We start from the raw sequence: 20,535 nt of genomic DNA on the forward strand, positions 1-20,535 counted from the left end.
ATAGTCCCACTCATTAGAGGAAGCGATGACTGGTGCTGGTTTAACCTGAGGGTCACCACACCTCAGGCAAAGGGAGAGGTTGAGAAGGTGGTAACCTCAGCTGGGCTGGGAATTGAGTCCTCACTGTTGATGTCACTCTGCTTTGAATACGAGCCATCTGAACTAACCGTTACCTCTCTCTCATTGGCGGTGGTAGGCATGTCATTGTCTGTGCTAGGCTTTTGCTCATTTTGAGCTGTGGTGAATTGCTGTTCTAATAAAAGTGGGCCAAAATGAGTAAAAGACACATGGTCTTTCTGTGCTTGCAGTCTAAGCCCATGATTAAAATTTTGACCAATGGTCCCTGACCTCTCAACTATTTTCTCTTCCCAGGCTTTATCTTTAACTTATGAAGATCAGCCATTCCACTGGGTTCTCTGGCATTTTCCCCCAATGCTGTTCGCTCCAACACCTCTTCTCTGAATTCCCCACAGTCCTCAGGAATACTTGTGCGGTGGGTTTGTAGAAGATGTCTGTGTTGAGTCAATCACTGTTGGTGGAGATGGAGAGGTCCAGGAAGGGAGGGAGGTGTCTGAGATGATCCGGGTAAATTTAAGGTCAAGGTGGAATGTGTTGATGAACCACTCAACCTCCTCGTGGGAGCACAAGTTGGCGCTGATAATGTCATCAATGTAGCAGAGGAAAAGGTGGGGAATGGTGCCGGTGTAACTGCAGAAGATGGACTGTTCCATGTACCCAACAAAGAGACAGGCATTGCTAAGATTTATGCAGATACCCGTGGCTACCCCTTTCCATTGCCTTCAACGGTGACCGACTCAATACAAACATCTTCTACAAACCCACCATCCCCCACAGCTACCTGGAGTACACCTCCTATCACCCTCCATCCTGTAAAAACGCTATCCCTTACTTCTAATTCTTCCACCTCCACTGCATCTGCTCCCAGGAGGACCAGTTCCACTACAGAACACACCAGATGGCCTCCTTCTTCAAAGACTGCAATTTCCCTTCCCACATAGTCGATAATATCCTCCAGCACATCTCATCCACTTCCCACACCTCTACCCTCGAACTCCACCCTCCAAACGCAACAAGGACAGATCAGCCCTGGTCCTCACCTTTCACCCCACCAACTTTGAATCATTCTCCACCATTTCCACCACCTATAAATGGACCCCTCCACCATAGGTATATTTCCCTCCCCACCCCTATCTGTGTTCCGTAAATATCATTCCCTCCACCATTCTCTTGTCAGGTCCACGCCCGCCCAACCAGCCCACCCTCCCTTCCCGGCACCTTCCCCTGCCACCGCAGAAATTGCAAACCCTATGCCCATACTTCCCCCCTCACCTCTATCCAAGGCTACAAAGGAGCCTTCCACTTCAGAGTTTTACCTGCACTTCCACATGTCATTTACTGTATCCATTGCTCCTGATGTGGTCTCCTCTACATTGGGGAGACTGAACGCATACTTGCAGAGCGATTCAGAGAACATCTCCGGGACACCCAAACCAATCAACCCCACCACCCTGTCGCCGAACATTTTAACACCACCTTCCATTCCGCCAAGGACATGCAGATCCTGGGCCTCTTCCATCGCCACTCCCTAACCACCCGACGTCTGGAGGAAGAATGCCTCATCTTCTGCCTTGGACCCTCCAACCACATGGCATCAATGTGGAATTTACCAGTTCCCCCATTTCCCCTCCCACCGCCTTATCCCACTTCCAACCTTCCAACTCAACACTGTCCTCATAATCTATCCTACCTGTCCATCTTCCTTCCCACCAATCTGATCCACCCTCCTCTCCGACCTATCACCATTACCCCCACCTCCATCTCACCTAGCGCACTCTGAGCTACCTTCCCCCTAGCCCCACCCCCTCCCATATATCTCTCCACCCCCTTGGCTCACAAGCCTCATTCTTGATGAAGGGCTCTTGCCCGAAACATCAACTCTTCTGCTCCTCAGATGCTGCCTGACTTGCTGTGCTTTTCAACACCACACGCTCAACTCTGATCTCCAGCATCTGCAATCCTCACTTTCTCCTGTGTGTCAACTTTACAGGGCTAATAAGTCAAAGTCTGTGAACATGTTCTTTGAATGTCAGAAAATGCTTAATAACCACACTATTGTTAAGGTAAAGTCACCATAGTCATACCGTACCATAGGGCTGTTGTTTCTTTGGAGAAAGAGAGAGAGAGAGATGACTGGTGGTGGTTTGCCCTGAGGATCAATGTACCTCAGGTAAGGAGGGAGGTTGAGAAGGGGAGTCCTTTATGGGAATCTCAGCTGGTGTGGGAATGTTAAACAGCTCAGAAGACTGAGTTAACAATTAAGTGTATCAACTGCAGTCTCTTCAAGTACCTGACTCTGCCTCTTTGAGCTTTGCAAATATAAGGTGCTACCAATAATCAGGCTGGTTGTAAAATATCCGTACTAGGGGCTCTTGTGGTACAATGGTGTGTCCCTATCTCTGAGCCAGAAGCCCTGGTTCTCAGTCCCAGAGTCTTGCTCCAGAGGAGTTTAATAGTATCCCTGAACATGGTGATTAAAAATGTCTGATATAACTGAGATTTCCAAAAAAAATGGTGATCCATGATCTCAATGTTAATTTTATATGCACCAAAACTTAAGCAAAACATGAGTTACCGGCAGATTGAACATCCCTGTATATTAATTACTTTTCTATTGAACCACCATGCATTTTTATTATTCATAACTATATTTCACTTAGATGGTAGCAGTTGTGATGATATAATCGCATTAAGAGGTGTATTTTGTCCTTTCCTTTATGAAGAAAGGTTGAGACAGAGGAAGTAGGTGGTCTGCTTCAAGGTAATAGAGTAAACAGCTTGTGAGGCCTTAAGTTTTTTTTAAAGTTGGAACAATAGAAGCAGCCTGAACGGGTGAGTTCAAGTTTCCACAGAACCAGGATTTTTAGCTTTAGCTTTCAGCAGTTGCTGGGGTCTTGGAGCTGGGTGTGGAAGCTCTTATTCCTCTCTGTTACAGCTAAAGAATTGCATGTGAGACAATCTATTTTACTGAATTTGCCTTTGCCAAGGCATGTTATGTGGTTATGGGATATTACTGTACAGTGGGTGGAGGCAGGGGGCCTTGCCAAGTGGTGAGGTCAGCAGGTAAAACGCTGGTGGGTGGATATGGAGGTATTTTCTGTTTGGTCATATTCGACTCCTGAGAAATCGTCCCATTTGTCCACACACCCAGACTTATGATTCCGCACCCCACCCAGGTCCCATGCTTCATTAGCCTTTGTGAAGTTCGCCACAACTTAACTTGTTCACCAGCCTCCTCCATGCTTCCTTGATGTGAACTGATCGCAGTTCCAGCAGTGGCCACCACTCCTGGTGGTGCTGCTGGGGCTTGACAACTGCTAGCCATCTGACTGAACGGCAGCTGTCAGAAGCGTAACTTCCTTCCAAATGCCTGAGGGATGTAAAATCCAGACAGGGCCCCCTCCTCCCCCTTCCCTTCCCCCCACCCACCTCCAGCAGTGTACTGGTGCCCAGCATTTGAGCCAGTGGGTGGGTGCCAACATCAGTTGATGTTGACTTGGTTTTTCTCAAGGCGGGGTTGTGGGACTTTGTGTCAGGTGGAAGGAGTGGTAGTAAAAGACATGAGTAACCTCAAATTACACATTGTACCTCATATATATGGATATGCATTTCTGCATCAATTCTGGATATTGTCTAGCCAACAATAAAACCAATTGAAGTTTACATTAAGCTGACATGATGGGTTGGCCAGATCTTTATTTTTACTTTAAGACGAGCCCATAGAGTCTCAGCTTGAGGAAACTGAGGATAGAGTGGCTGAAGCCTCTCAGCACCTCAAGAAACAAGAGGGTAGAATCTTAGAACCCTTACAGTGTGGAAAAAGGCCATTCTCATATTTCTTTTACAATTCCACCTTCACTTCTGTCAATGACATGAATACTGAAGATAGTCACAAGATCAGAAACCATAATCCTCGCAACTCTCCAGCAGGCCAAACAGTGTCAGAATAGGAAGTCAGTCGAAGGGGAGCTTCCAAGATTAATTATGGGGCATTGAGTGGGAGTCTCTGTCCTTGCTAGTACAAACCTGGCTGTGTTCAACAAGGGAGCTATAACTTACAAAGATTTGCTCGTAAGTGAACATTCACCTCTGGGAAAATTTCCAGTATTGTTCTTTCTTGAAATCCTGCAGGACAGTTATTTTTCATTCTTGCTCTTCCAGAACCTGACGTTGTCAAGTTTCCCCTTTGAATGCCTGTCCTTTCAAAGACCACCCTACCAATTCAATTGTCTACAGGAGCTCACCAGTCTTAATTCAGAGTGGCTTAGTTTCACTTATTTTGCTTAATTTCTCACTTTGTATTAATAATACTTGAATCAAGTTATTCAATAATTCTAATATTTTTGCACAGCAAATGTTTTAATTATTAAGCATTAATTACTAAGAACCGATCTCACTCCTTATCAAAGCATTCAGAATTTGAGTTTAACAATGTCCATTAATTTTATCAACAAGTAAAACACCATGGCCTTCAATTTTCATTCGATTGCACTGGTTTTTCCAAAACACAATATTGAGGAGTTTCTATTGCTAATTACATCAAAGATTCTGCAATCTTGTGCATTAATGTTTGATGAAATGAAGTTATTTTTAGGTACAAGATCACCAATACGCAAATTTTAACAGCTTTTGATATTTTGTAATAAATTAAGAAATTACAATTATACTGCACACCAGTATGACTAGCATATGTTTCTGGATAGCTTTATGACATTGAGTTATTGAAATTTAGCTTACTTGCAAATGGTGACCTAGACAATTATTAAAGTTGCTCATTTTGTGATGTATCCATTGTCAACTATATTTATCAAACAACCTCAAGTTACCAGTCTCAAATATGTCAAGGAACCTTTTCTTCTGGCGGAATTGTTTGTTTTTAAAATTTGGATTTAATCTGCTGTCGAATCAAATTGGTTTGTGATGGGTATTACGGTTAATGATTCACCGATAATTTTAACCAGAGGAGAAAACATTTTGCAAAACCAGTGCAATTTGCATGGGATCACCAAAGTGTTCCCAAAGTTTAACCCCAATGCCAAACATTTTTTTGTTGTTAATGGGCACAGATCAATGGAAAACACATCTTCAGTTTTCCTGTGTCCTCATTTCCACCATCCAAGCACCAATATTTCTTTCTGTTGTCTCCCTACAATGGACCTATGAGGTCGTATGGTTTTGGTGGGTATCAGAGGGCTGCAAATAATATTTTTCTTTAGGAAATCAACAATTTGTAATCTTCAGGGAGGTCTGTGGTCACTTTCATTCTTTCTTGAGACAAGAAATAGACTAGCTTGCACAGACTCTGATTAGGATTCAGTGTAAGTCATGGAGAGTGTGGGGTAAGGGATACATTATTGAGATTGTGAGATTCATGTTGTGGGCAAATTGGATAGGAGGCATGTAGCCAACAGCTTTGGCTCCACACAACAGATGCATCCTCTTGTGAGCTGAGGCAATTTACTGTTTGGATCCAAAGTGCTTTCTGATTGGTGACTGACCTCTTCATCATGATGATTGACTGTAATGCACATATCAACTCTGCAACTATTTATTTCTGCTACCAAATACAATTTTCTTGTCCGGTCGTGAAGCTTGGTAAGGTGGTGGGTGGGGAGAATTGGAAAGTTGTTGGGGAACATAGAACGTAGAACAATACAGCACAGAACAGGCCCTTCGACCCACGATGTTGTACCGAACATTTATCCTAGCTTAAGGACCCATCCATGTACCTATCCAATTGCCGCTTAAAGGTCACCAATGATTCTGACTCTGCCACTCCCACAGGCAGCGCATTCCATGCCCCCACCACTCTCTGGGTAAAGAACCTATCCCTGACATCCCCCCTATACCTTCCACCCTTCACCTTAAATTTATGTCCCCTTCAGTAGAGTTCAGTGGAAATTGATGAATGGCTTCAGTTTGTTCTTTGGCTATAGAAATGTAACTTGATGAATGCGGAACAAATGTTCAGATCCATTGAATGACTGACAACTGGAAGATCGGAAATTGTGAAATCTTTCTTTTGAAAATATGTTGATTAAATAAAGAGAAATTTGTGGAGTAAAGGATTAACCATAACTTTATGCTAATAATAGTAATTGAACATGTGTGTAAGGAACTATGCAAAACTGACCAGAACAAGTGGAAAAGGGCAGAATGCTGGAGAAATTCAATTATGAAGGAGCATCATACCTGACTCAAAATATCAACTCTGTTTCTCTTTCCACAGATGCTGTCAGATCTGCTGACTTTCTGCATGGTTCTCTGTGTTTATTTCAGATTTCCAGCATCTGCAGTAATTTACCTTTAATCAAGATTCATCGGGGACCTTAGTACTTCGGGTCTCAAACAGGCTTTCCCATACTATCTCTTGTATATATTTGTATTCACTAAAGAGGGTAATGTTCACTCTCCTGAATATAAATTTAATGTAAACTGCAAAACTGAGGGGTTGGTAATCAAAGGACACCAAGTAAAATGATTGGCAGAAGAACCAGAGGGAAATGAAGAAATGTCTATTCATACATTGAATTGTAATAATCTAGAGGGCTAATGGAAACAGATTCATCAGTAACATCCAAAAGGGAATTGGATGTACACCATGGAAATATGGGACAGTGGAACTAACCCTTCAAAGAACCATCATGGGCACGACTGGCAGATTGCCCTTCCTATGTACTATATAATTCCGTAATCACTTTTGGTACCAACATCTATTTTAGTTGAAGAGAGGTGACTTGAGGAAACTGACTGGAATGCCAATCTTCAGAGTAGATGGTGACAGGAAGACAATCTTTCTCAAGTACACAGATAATGTTGTACAACTCACCTATGTATGTTCTTTATCCACCCATATGAAATTAACTATTCATCTTGACAACTTGTTTCAAACTGTTCTGAACATTGAATATCCTCAGCACATTTAATCCAGTCTCTACCTGCAAGAAAACCACCTAACTGCCAATTCTTTTTATTAACATTTCAATTCACTTCACACACAGTTTCTTATCTTTTGAGGAATAATGTTAGCAGTGTTGAATCGTGGTCAACAAATCCTGGAGGAAGTTGGACTTGAACTCAAAATGGCTAAGAGGCAAAGGTCCCACCAATTGAGCCATAAGCCCAGTTCATCCATAAATTGAACGGAATGCTCAAAATTGCAAAATTCATAGTAATCTGGAAGTAACAGTTTGCAATCTTCAGCTCTAAGTGGTTCATCAATAAATTCTTCCTTTTGATACAAATTTCTGTGTCCTGTAGAAAAATATCAGTCAGCATATTCCACACTCTACGCTCAGTCAATCCGCAGACACTTATTTTGAGGTGATTGATACCCAAAGTATGTTTGGGTTTTCAGATAGGATTTAGCACTGCACCAACTATATTAAAGATTGGAAAAAGTGAGAAACTTTTTTTACACTTGAATGGCCATTTTTGTCTTGAATTTCTCTCCTTGGGTGAAGGGTTCTAGACAATAAAAGTGATCGTTCAGATCTTTGAAACGCTTCACTTAAATCACTGCTATGCTTGAAACAAGGATGCATTGTGAAACTGCATTTAAAATTTGCTAAAATCCGTCCTCAGTCTTTAAATGATTGAAAGTCTGTTCCAGAAAATCTACTGACAGCTCATTTAACCCTGAAAGGCAAGCCTGGCTGGGTTCCATAATATATTTTCACTTGATTCCATGGGATTAGATCAGTCGTGGTTAAGCCTAATAATCAGTGTTAAGCATCTTTTCCAGGACAAACAGATTTATTTTTTGAAATGCAAAAAATATGTTTTTGAAAAGCATGATGACTCTCAACACACCCTCTGACCATTTACAAACTCTCTCCTCAATTTAGAGAACTGTTGCCATCTGGTGTGATTTATGAATTAAATTTCACTCCAAAGACATACTCATCTGTTCACTAGTTACAAATTAATGTACACAGTGTAATGAAATGTTTGGCCAAAGATTCATTTCATTATTGACACCTCAGTTGAATAGACATTTGAAAGATATCTAAGGACTTTGTTTCCTAGTGATTATTATTGCGTTGTGTTTTTAAATGGGAGGGGGGAGCATGTTTTAAATTCTCTGAAGGCCTGATAGCATATTAATTTATATTGGTTCCCATTTTCTTTGTTTCATTAATGTGCCATCAGTGGTAACAACATATTGAATGGCACTTTATTCAACACAGTTGAGAAATAACTAAGTGGGTTTGTTACAATTGCACATTGGCATTTAGAATACTGGAGTAAATGATATCTTGGCAGTGTTTGGTTATTGTCAATTTAAGTGGGAAGATTGGGAACACCAGCTAAAATAATAGCTGCTTCTGTTTGTGCAAACATTGATGAATAATCACTGGACTGTCAGGTTTTGCTGTTAGCAGACATTTGTTGACAGCTTTTTGGCTTCATACGTACCCTAAATGACCTCATTCGTTTTAGTTAGTTTAGAACTATTTTAAAACCTGATTTTGACCTAAAAAAAGATGTTGACTAAAATTAGGCTTTTTGTCTAATAAGGAGGGCTAACAAATTAGATTCCAAGTTGATTACTTTAGTCTTGATAGGATTGTAACTGCTTTCTTCTGTTGCCAAACAAATTAATTAAAGAAAGCCACTTCATCTGAAGGGATCGTTTTCTTTCTTCAGGAAAAATCATGTTTTCTTTCAAGCCATTGCTCATCATCAGGTGCTGCGCAAGGAAAAAATATATATTTTGCATCAACCCAACACATTGCTGAGTTTCTGTGCATGTGATTAGATGATTGCAGCAATAGACAGAACTTATTAGTCACCCATATTTCAAACTAATCAAGTCTACCTTCTAAATGTGAGATTACTATAGCAACCATAGAATTTACCTCCAAAATAAGCATTTGGAGGGAACTATCATCAGTCTTCTTGATGAACTTTGCTGATTTGTAGGCTTCCTCCAGCCACAACAAGGTCTGTTTTACAATAATCAACACTGAAGGGTTTATTTTTCTTCCAATACAACATCAGCTGAAAGATAAACATGCTAAACCCCAGCCTCTGAAAGCCACTAATTGTGAAAGCAGATCCTTAAAATAATAGATATTTACATTGATGAAGAAAGATGAGACACATATCCTGGCAAGAGAAGCAATCAGAGCTATTGCTATATTCTCTGAGCAAATTCTTGCCAAACAAATAGTAATTTCATCAGAAATGAGTTTGTGTTTTTCACGAGTCAAAGATTGTGATGGGACGTACATCACATAACCTTGCACTGCCAGTTAGGTTTCCTCCCAGGACCAGTTTAATTAACAACGAATGAAGCATATATTAATTGTTAACAGAAAATGTATGAGTCTTAAATATATTATTTGGTGACTAATTGTCATCTCATCATCACGGGACTGTAGCATGCATGTAACATCATGTGTGATATATTAATGGTCACTATCATAGAATCAACTGTGATGTGATTTCTATTTCCTATTTTTAAGCAGTTGAGATGGTTTTATATACAATTGCTTGTCATTTATACAGCGTTGCCAGTTATGTGATGAGTGTTATTTAATAGCTAAAAAAATGCACAGCTGGAACTTAGGGGAGTGAGAATTTGACCAATAGTGTATGAAATTAATTTATTTTAAGAGTGCATTATTTTAACCATTCTTTGCTGCCAATCTTGAGTAAATACTAGAGCTGAAAAGAGTAGTCCAGACATTAGAATCAACTATTTGCTATCACATCTTTAATGCTCCTTTACAAAGTAATAATCTTGCAGAATATGTGAATTCATGCTTTGGCAAAATTGTGGTATAATTCAGCAACTTTACCAACTCCTACCTGATAATGGTTGGGACTAATTTATCTTCTCTTTTTTAAAATGGTTTTAAAAATAAGAGTCAGAGATTTTTTTGAGTTAATGTGATGAGCGTTAGTCCATCCAAGCTGCACCAATATGTCCCTGTTTCTGACACAAATCAAGAAACTAGTTCACATACTCTCTTTGAATCTGTGCAACATTATAAGCAAAAGATCAATGTTAATGCAAACCATACATATTGGGTGGGAAAAGAAGCCAATGGACACACCGCTAATGAAAACTAGGAATTGACCTCATTATTTTTCAAACTAATTCCAAAACACATGCTTACACACTTCAGGAACTTGCCCTTTTCTTTTGTTGGCTGAATGCTCTATGGCTGAGATATAATTCATAAATTATTTTGCGAATAGCATCACCCACTATAATGGCCTCACAATAACTCCAGCATGTTTTGAGCTACAGCTTGGACGCAACACTTAAAGACCCTGTAATTTCTTCCTGAACTGCACTGGGGGTCTACCTACAGCAGATAGACTACAGCAGTTCAAGGAGGCAGCTCACCACCTTCTTAGGGCAGGTAGGGATGGGTAATAAATGCTGGCCCAGCCAGCAACACCTACATCCCATAAATGAAAATAAAACTCATCACATAACTGGCAACTCTGTATAAATGACAAGTAATGAAAATGGTAGGATGCAAGGAGCTAGCATTGGTATTGTGGGGCTGAATGACCTCCTGATGTGCTGCATTGTACAATGTCCTGATGATATAGTCTCAGGGAAGGTAGGACACCAAGTAATACCACATGCAATGATTTGGTTTGAGTTTGATTTTGGAGATGGTCCCATTGGGACTATGAGAAAAGACTGTTAATTGCAATATCATTGGAATGAACCCACAATTAGCTTGTTATTGTCATTTGTAAGGCCAACTGTAAAGTTTAATTTTATCCCCACTAACTTGTAGGCTTTCTCCCAGTCTCTTAAAACTTTCACCAGGTCTGTGGGGTTTCCTTTGTTAATCTTCTGTTGATACAATGGTGATTGGGGAATACTGTGGGAATTCTGTTCCCATATTTATCAGTTACTTAGCAATCACGGTGAAGGACTAGAAGGTATAAGTTTACACCACATGTTTCTCTGTGATGCATTGATATCATCATCCATGACAGTGTATTGAGTTGGCCTACTCAAACGATCTTAATGATACACTACACTGTTCCTCTAATGAAGCATCTGGTAAATGCAATAAGTAACTGATCCATACATGACTAAAAATGAATCCCTTGTCTGTATTTTGTCTCTATATTTTGGCAAAGAGTGTAGATAATAAGCCAATGTTCCTGCTCCTGATTGCTAAAGAGTATTGTACCGAACTATTGGTAAAATAGGGGAATAGCTTCCCAAAATGCATTGTTTAATGTTCGAACATTATACAAGGAGCAAGAGTAGGTCACTTGGCCTTTCAAACCTGCTCTGCCATTCAATAAGATCTTGGCTGGTCTGATTTTAACTTTTTCTACATTTCCATATGCCCCCAGTAAGCTTTCATCCCCATGTCTAAACTCAGACACAAACTATGGTCACTTAAACGGGGCACTAGTTTCAAATAATACTTATGGTAAGTAAGAGTCAGGACCTTCAGGACAGGGATAGAAATGGAGGCTGTTCTTCTAGGAGGGGAACAGCTTGAGGGGGATTTGGTTCAACTGATGACTGATCTGCAAAGAGTGAAAAGGGAGAAATTGTTCTCCTTCATAGTAGGCTCAAAAACTAGAGAATACCAATTTAAGGGGATTGATAAAAGAAGGATGAATGGCTGGACCTGTGGCTGGACCTATCCACAGTGAGTGGATAGGTCCTGGAATACCCTGCGTGAGAATTTGGTGGAGATAGGTACAGTCATGGCTTTCAAAAGGTAATTGGGTAATGATCTGAAGGAAAAAAAAGCAGATTCACTTGGAAAATGGTGGGGTGGAGTACAAGGTAAAGTTGCATTTGCAGAGGGCTAACACAGACATGGCAGGCTGAATGGCCCCCTTCTACTCTGTTGCTATTCTATGATTCTACATAAATTCATTCAGGTAGATAATACAATACGAAGCAACCTGTTTTTATGGTTTATCATACATCCAATGCACCTGGTCTGCTGAGATGTGCCAAAATCTCAGTACGGCTGAAGAAATTATGCTTAAGATAAGCTCCCTAAAACCTGACTGAAACACTTGAGTCGTGCTCAAAATATACACAGCCCATTGCTATTCTTTTGAAGATAGTAACTTTGATGCAGGTTTTCATTGTACTGATGAACTGGACTGTTCCATCAAAAGATCATTTGTGTAATGGAAAGAAATTAATACAGAATGATTTGATGAAGATACAGACATTTCTCCTCCCTGCTCAGGGCACAAGAGGTAGTATTGAATGGTGCTGTGTGGGAGTTTGTGATGCTCGGGAATCGATCTTCACTGTCAGCACTTAGAGTCATAGAGTCATAGAGATGTACAGCACGGAAACAGACCCTTCGGTCCAACCCGTCCATGCCGACTAGATATCCCAATCTAGTCCCACCTGCCAGCATACGGCGCATATCCCTCCAAACCCTTCCTATTCATATACCCATCCAAATGCCTTTCAAATGTTGCAATTGCACCAGCCTCCACCACATCCTCTGGCAGCTCATTCCACACACGTACCACACTCTTTTATATCTTTCCCCTCTCACCCTAAACCTATGCCCTCTAGTTCTGGACTCCCCGACATCAAAGTAAATAGACTTTGCCTATTTACCATATCCATGCTCCTCATAATTTTGTAAACCTCTATAAGGTCTCACCCCTCAGCCTCCGACGCTCCAGGGAAAACAACCCCAGCCTGTTCAGCCTCTCCCTTTTGCTCAAATCCTCCAACCCTGGCAACATCTTTGTAAATCTTTTCTGAACCCTTTCAAGTTTTACAGCATCTTTCCGATAAGAAGGAGACCAGAATTGCATGCAATATTCCAGCTGTAGCTTAACCAATGTCCTGTACAGTCGCAACATGACCTCCCAACTCCTGTACTCAATACTCTGACCAATAAAAGAAAGCATACCAAACGCCTTCTTCACTATCCTATCTACCTGTGATTCCACTTTCAAGGGGCTATGAACCTGCACTCCAAGGTCTGTTTGTTCAGCAACACTCCCTAGGACCTTACCATTAAGTGTATAAGTCCTGCTAAGATTTGCTTTCCCAAAATGCAGCACCTCGCATTTATCAGAATTAAACTCCATCTGCCACTTCTCAGCCCATTGTCCCAACTGATAAAGATCCTGTTGTAATCTGAGATAACCCTCTTCACTGTCCACCACACCTCCAATTTTGGTGTCATCTGCAAACTTACTAACTGTACCTCTTATGCTCGCATCCAAATCATTTATGTAAATGACAAAAGTAAAGGACCCAGCACCGATCCTTGTGGCACTCCACTGGTCACAGGTCTCCAGTCTGAAAAACAACCCTCCACCACCACCCTCTGTCTTCTACCTTTGAGCCAGTTCTGTTGGTCGGTAAAGTGGAAGAGTTGCTCACCCACCCATTGAAAATGACAATTGGGCAGATTTTATAACAGGGAAGGCCTTGGCCTCGTGATATTATTGCTAGATTATTAATCCAGAGACCCAGGTAATTATTTTGGGGACCTGGGTTCAAATTCCATCCTGGCAGATGCTGAAATTTGAATTCAATGAAAATCTGGAATTAAGAATCTCATGAATCCATTGTCAATTGTTGGAAAAATTCACCTGGTTCACTAATGTCCTTTAAGGAAGGAAACCACACCCTTACCTGGTCTGGCACGCATGTGACTTCAGGTCCACAGCATTGTGGTTGACTCTTAACTGCAGTCTGGGCAATTAGGGATGGGCAGTAAATGCTGGCCTAGCCAGACATGTTCCAATCCCCTGAATTATTTTTTTAAAAACTGGAGGACTATTAGTGAAGGTGAAAGTGAAAGTGACCCCTGCTAACAATTAAGTTCAGAACATTGTCTTGTTAGCCTGTTAGCGTGTCCTAGGAGAAAGTGAGGATTTCAGGTACTGAGATCAGAGTGGAGAGTGTGGTGCTGGAAAAGCACAGCAGTTCAGGCCTATGCCTGAAACGTCGATTCTCCTGCTCCTCGGATGCTGCCTGACCTGGGTGCTTTCCCAGCACCACACTCTGTTAGTGTGTCCTGATCTGTCTCCCCACACATATGATATTGTCATAATTATAGCAAATATGTTTTTATATGAAGTCTGATTTATAGCCACAAATCACAGATGTACTCTGATGTACACTACCAGCAAGCATACAAGCCTGTCTCCTGTAATGAACTCCTGTACAGCCCTAAGGTATTGTACTGTATACCCTAGGAGCGATAAACAAAAGTACAGATGTGTGTCATTGCAGAGGCTCAAAAAACAAATTACATGCAGGCATTAGGGACAAGAGAAGTAACAGATGACAAAGCAAGAAGGGAAAATATGACTAGCTCTTGTAGGACTGGTAAAAGACTTTGTTCTTCATTCCTTTCCTGTGTTTTGGTAGAACCCCTGGAGCAATCCTGTGTGCATTCTGGGAAGGTTGTCTTTCCGCCTGGGAGTTCCAGAGAAACTTTGGCCTGCTTCTCCGACCCCCTTGAGTTCAGAGCATGTCAGCTACAGGGGAGCTTGTCTTGGCATACCACAGCGTCTAGACAGTCTCAGCTACCCATCACTCTGTTTCTGCTTTGCAAGTCAGACATTCTCATGCCACTGATAATTTGAAAATTGTTTTTGATAGGTTATGCCTTTTAGCCACGGACACCAATAATAGACTTTGGATCAGTGACCCTGCCACAGCATCAATGGGAGAAGAAAAGAGAGCATGAGTTCAGCACTAGGTCAAAGATCATGACCCTGGGCGACCTAAGTAGTGTAAGCTGAAAGAGATGCTAAAGATAATAGAGTTTTGGATTAAACTGTACTCTGTGGATGTATATATTGTTTTCGCTAATTTAATCAAGAATGATTGTTAATCTTTCTCCCAGCACATGCAATGCAGTAACTTTCCAAATATCTTGTGAGATTTAGGAGGGATAAGAGTCCTGCATTTATTTTAATATAATTTCTTTAACAGATATGCTTGTGACATAAAATAGCAAAGGAGTCTGCCAACAGACTGATTTTCTTTTTATCGTTTTAAAAAAGGACCGAGATCCAGATTTCCAGATTCATTTCTTTAACTCCCCTGAACTTGCCTGAAACCTAATGCATTTTGCGCCCAGCTATTGACAGGCAGGACGGCGATATTTATTTTGGTTTGTTTTTGTACAGTTTGACTCCAGAGCTCCCCCGCTGTGTTTGTTTCAGAAGCTGCCGCAGTTTGTGTAACTCGAGCCCAGTTTAAAGGTGCTTTATATCCCCTCCAATGTGACAGTGGTTCGACCACAAGCAGCGATGCAGCTTTAGTTAAAAAACATTTTACTATTGTGCTTTGTTTTACTTCGGTGATTTGAAAGGCCCGGTTATCTGGAGACAGATAAAAATCTGCCTCAGTTGTATTTGTGTATATGTTCTATTAAAAGAGGACTATTTTCGTAAAGCTACAAGTGATTCCTGTATACTATTTCCTCAATATCTCTCCTTCAGCTGCCCTAGATTTTTGTTTTCAATTTTTTTAATTTCATGTACTGAACGGTTGGCATCTCTTGTATCAATATGCTGTAGCTTTGCACAGGGTAAGTCATAATTCAGAAAGACTGCAACATCAGTAGCATAGATTTGGTGCCATATGGCTGAATGAGGTGCAAAAAAAAATGTCCCACGTAGTCACTATTTCATGTGTATTCTAATCTAGAGAAATTAGTTTTTTTTTACACAGGAGCTGCTGATGTGTTGGTGCTCTTTCTCTGATATCAATGGCTGTTTCTGGTTTGGGTTGTTCCCAAAATGCTAACCCCAATCAGCTAGCAACGGGAGTCTAGACAAGGTGAAAAGGGAAGCTGTCAGTAAGCGTGTTGTGCCTTGCATTGGACATGAACAGTCACTGGGATCTGAAATGGAATGAAGCATTAGTTAGCAGTCACTGGGGGAATAGAACAATGAAGCACGTTTAGTCCAGCCAGTCAATTTGCTACAAATTTAATTAAAGGATTAGAAGGAAGTCCTGATTCGACTGAAGCTAAATTATTCCAAGTTTGGATTTCAAGGAAAACATAAAATTCCCGAGGTGTGATGCAGAGAACAAGCTAACCTTTAGACCTCCTATCCTGCCAAGGTTACAGTAGCACTATAGTGAAAAGTTTCGGGGATAACACGAGGAGTTTAACACTTTCAGCATCAACCTTTCTAATTTTGTTTCTGAATTGCACCTCTTCCCAAACCCCTCTCAAATTATGCTTGGTCTGAATTTTCAGTCTCAAATCAAGCCGGTTGGTTTTAGTTAATCTGTAAAGCATACTCCTGGACATATTTTTGTTTTTTGCAACCTCACTGTTCCTTCTGATAAGGTTCATACATCAGCAAAGTAGACTTTAAATGTATTTATGTTTAACGTTTCCAGAACATTCTCATGATTTAATTATAATACTATGATTGCAGACATGTTGAACTGCACGTTGTGATCGTTACCCCATTTTGATAGGATTGGGAGCCAAGAAGCATGATATTATAATTGTATGTTTGCATAACAGTAATTTTTAGCGAGCTCATAATTTGTCGCTATAAGGCATTTGAAAACACCAAAAGCTTATTGTTTCTTTGAGTCACTGTGACGATGGTAGTGTGAGGATCAATTTACAGACTATGCACACGCTAGTGTACACCTCTTTGGACATCAAACAAGCTCAACGGCCTCTTAAATCCTGAAAATACAGTCTTTGTCAGTCACGCAAATGAACAGTGCCAAATAAAGGGAACAAGAGAGCTATTCTTGTCAACAGATTGAAAGGTTTTAGAATTGCAACATAATTGTCCTAATCTCTTGCTGCTCATATGCTTGTTTGTATAATGCTTTCAATAACCCACATTTTTCTTGCTGTCCAACTAATGATTTTGTTTTATTCCACGGGAGATTTTTTCATTAAAAAAATTATCAATGCGAAGTTTTTTTTTAAATTATGTTTTTCAGCACTCTGTTTCTGTCCTTCCTGCAAAACATCGCATCTGGAGGACTTTATGCAATTAACCAATCTTCATTGAAATAAAGAATCTGTCTCCCCTCACAATCGTTCTCAGTGATCTTTCATTGCAATATTTGTTTATTTCTAAAAGACCGTGAGGAAATGAGTATAAAATAGTGGCACAAAGACACCTTTAAGATTTGAGTTTGTGTTAATTAATTCACTTCACCAAGTAACGCGCACTGATGGTTCAGTGAAAACAATCAATTTTTTTTCTGTGCTTATTCAAAATTAAGTATTCCCAGTTTCAGATGTAGCCTGTTTGGGTTTGTGGGGGTGGGGGGAGAGGCAATGGGCTGGGGGGGGTGGCATTGGAATGTGGAGGAAAACTCACACTACATTGCTTCAACACTCTGCTGCAGCCTGTGGTAAGATTGACACATTTTGTCAGCAATGGCTCAGTTGATAGAACTCTTATCTCTGAGAAGAAATAAGGAACAAGAGTAGGCCATTCAGCCCATCAAGCCTGCTCCTGCCATACTATAACTTCATGGCTGATCAGTCCTCGGCCTCAACACCTCTTCTGTGCCAGCTCAGCACAGCCGTCAATTCGCTGACGTTTCAAAAATCTATTAACCTCCTCTTTAAAAAGTGATCTGGCCTTCAAAATATTCTGGTGGAGAGGATTCCAGACATTCACAAACCTCTGAGAGAAGAAATTCCTTTGCATCTTATTTTTATTCACTTGTGGGATGGAGGCATCGCTGGCTGGGCCACCATTTATTTATTGCCCGTCCCTAGTTGCCCTTAAGAAGGTGATGGTGAGTTGCCCTCTTGAACCGCTGCAGTTCATGTGCTGTAAGTTGACTCATAAAGTTGACATTCATTGCATTGGAATGACTATCTCTTTATGCTGTAACTGTGTCTTCTCTCCAATGTCAGTTTGTCATTTCTTAAGTAGAGTTGTGCATTCAAGATCCCACCAAGGACATGAACAGGAAAATCTCAGCTGACCATCTGTTGCAGTACTCGGGGAATCCTGCATTGTTAGAAATGTTGCCTTTCAGATGTTGGAATGGGGGTGAATTAAACTTGGGTTCCTGTCTGCACTCTCAGTGGCTATAAAGAAACTCTGTTTTATTATCGAGAATAGCAGGGTAATTATTCTTCAAGATAAAATCACAAAAAACACATCATCCATGGGATCTTGCTGTGGCAAAATTTCTCACGATACAAGAGTAACTAGTCTCAATAATACGTTAGAAAAAATCCGAAATTGCTGGAAATGTTCAGCAGGGTTGGCAGCATCTGTGGAGAGCAATCAGAGTTAACGTTTCAGGTCAAGTGACTCTTCCTCAGTTCTAAGAACTGAGAAACCGAGGAAGGGTCACTCAGCCCAGAATGTTAACTCTGATTTCTCTCCACACAGGCTGCCATACCTGCTGAGCTTTTCCAGCAATTTCTGTTTTTGTTTTTGATTTACAGCATCTGCAGTTCTTTTGGTTTTTACTCAGTAAAACGTTGTTGACCGCTTTGAGCTGTCTTGTAGTTGTAAAAAGTGCTCTATTAATGAAACTTACTCTATTTCAACAGAAATCATTCATCAATCAGTATTATATTGAGGAGTGAAACTATGACAAAATCCTGATTTCATACTGCCAACAAATTCAGAGATATGGCAATATCTGATAGAAATCCATCAGCCACTCACCTTTTCTCAGTGGGCTGTTCCACTGCAATTATGAGATTAGTCTCAGTGGTGCTATGCATTATCTCACAAGATCATCTAACCCTCTTGTGCTACAGTGGTAGTGTCTGAACCCCTGAACTAGAAGGTCTGGCTTCAAGTCTCACCTACTCCAGAGGTGTAGAATAACACCTCCGACCAGGTTGATAAGAAAAATAGGTTTTGATAAAAGACCATTAACTGGGACATACTTAGCCCAACACACAAGCACAGTAAAAACCAGTCTCATGTGGTCATTTTGGTGATTTTTGGGATCCTACCATAGATTTGGAATGGGGATGAATTGAATTGCATCACCTTTGGTAGATACAAAATAAAAGCCGAAAGAACTGTGGACGCTGTAAAGCAGAAACAAACATCAAAATTGCTGGAAAAGCTCAGCTGGTCTGGCAGCATCTGCGAAGAGAAATCCTCAGAACTGTTCTGACAAAGGGTCACTAGATCCAAAACATTAACTCTGATTTCTCTTCACAGATGCTGCCGGGCCTGCTGAGCTTTCACAGCGATTTTTATGTTTGTCTTTGATAGATACAAGCTGTTCTCACTGCCCAGGGGGGTATCAGAAGCAGTTGTACACGCACTGGCAGCTGCAGTGTGGGACTGTGTGTGGCACGTACAATTGTTTCACGTCTTTGCCAGTCCGCAACAGGAGTTCGTGTTTTGGTACTAAGTTTTCATAAGGACATATTGATGTGCCTGCAGATTTTTAAATAATGTGTATAGTTCATTTTGAAATTGATTTTTCCCAATTGTGACTTTTTTACACCATGTTTTCTTTGCATATTGTCAAGTTGGAAGAATGAGACAGCATTTCACATACTGGAGCTTTGAAAATGGACACATCGCCAATTACAAATGATTCCCTGTAAATTTCTAATGGCTAACTTCACAGAGTTAGACTTAGAAAGCAAACTCTCTGGTATCATTTTCATGGCCCAAATCAGATTTTAAAAATTGTAATTGATTTGAGGAGCTGGACATGAGGAATGATTGCAAAGGTGCCTCTGCTGTTCTCTGAGAGATAATTACAGAATAGGTCAGCACTGTCACTCTTTGAAGCACCTTACAAAATATTTAAATAGAAATCTGTAGAAACATGAACTACTCCTTATTAGCAATGAATTACTGTTAATTAAAATTTTAATACTGTTCACATATATACAATGAAAGAATAGTTATGAATGTTAGAAAAGTATGTTTAATAGATCAATCCTTTTTACAATAAATTAGAAAACTGCATGGATTATTCCTGCCTGTACACGTATGTAAGACACAGTTTGCTGACATGCTGGGTAGTTATAGAGTCATAGAGTCATAGAGATGTAGAGCATGGAAACAGACCCTTCGGTCCAACCCGTCCATGCCAACCAAATATCCCAACCCAATCTAGTCCCACCTGCCAGCACCCAGCCCATATCCCTCCAAACCCTTCCTATTCATATACCCATCCAAATGCCTTTTAAATGTTGCAATTGTACCAGTCTCCACCACATCCTCTGGCAGCTCATTTCATACACGTACCACCCTCTGCCTGAAAAAGTTGACCCTTAGGTCTCGTTTATATTTTTCCCCTTTCACCCTAAACCTATGCCCTCTAGTTCTGGACTCCCCAACCCCAGGGAAAAGACTTTGTCTATTTATCCTATCCATGCCCCTCATCATTTTGTAAACCTCTATAAGGTCACCCCTCAGCCTCCTCACGCTCCAGGGAAAACAGCCCCAGTCTGTTCAGCCTCTCCCTGTAGCTCAGATCCTCCAACCCTGGCAACATCCTTGTAAATCTTTTCTGAA

General features: G+C 40.8%; 1 protein-coding gene across 2 annotated transcripts in view; it reads right to left on the minus strand.

The window, feature by feature from the left end:
- LOC140469387 (uncharacterized) overlaps positions 1-20,535 on the minus strand; it is a 198,995-nt gene that overhangs the window by 19,218 nt on the left and 159,242 nt on the right. The window lies entirely within an intron of this gene.

The sequence above is a fragment of the Chiloscyllium punctatum genome, chromosome 49 (assembly GCF_047496795.1).
Source record: "Chiloscyllium punctatum isolate Juve2018m chromosome 49, sChiPun1.3, whole genome shotgun sequence".
Taxonomy (NCBI): domain Eukaryota; kingdom Metazoa; phylum Chordata; class Chondrichthyes; order Orectolobiformes; family Hemiscylliidae; genus Chiloscyllium; species Chiloscyllium punctatum.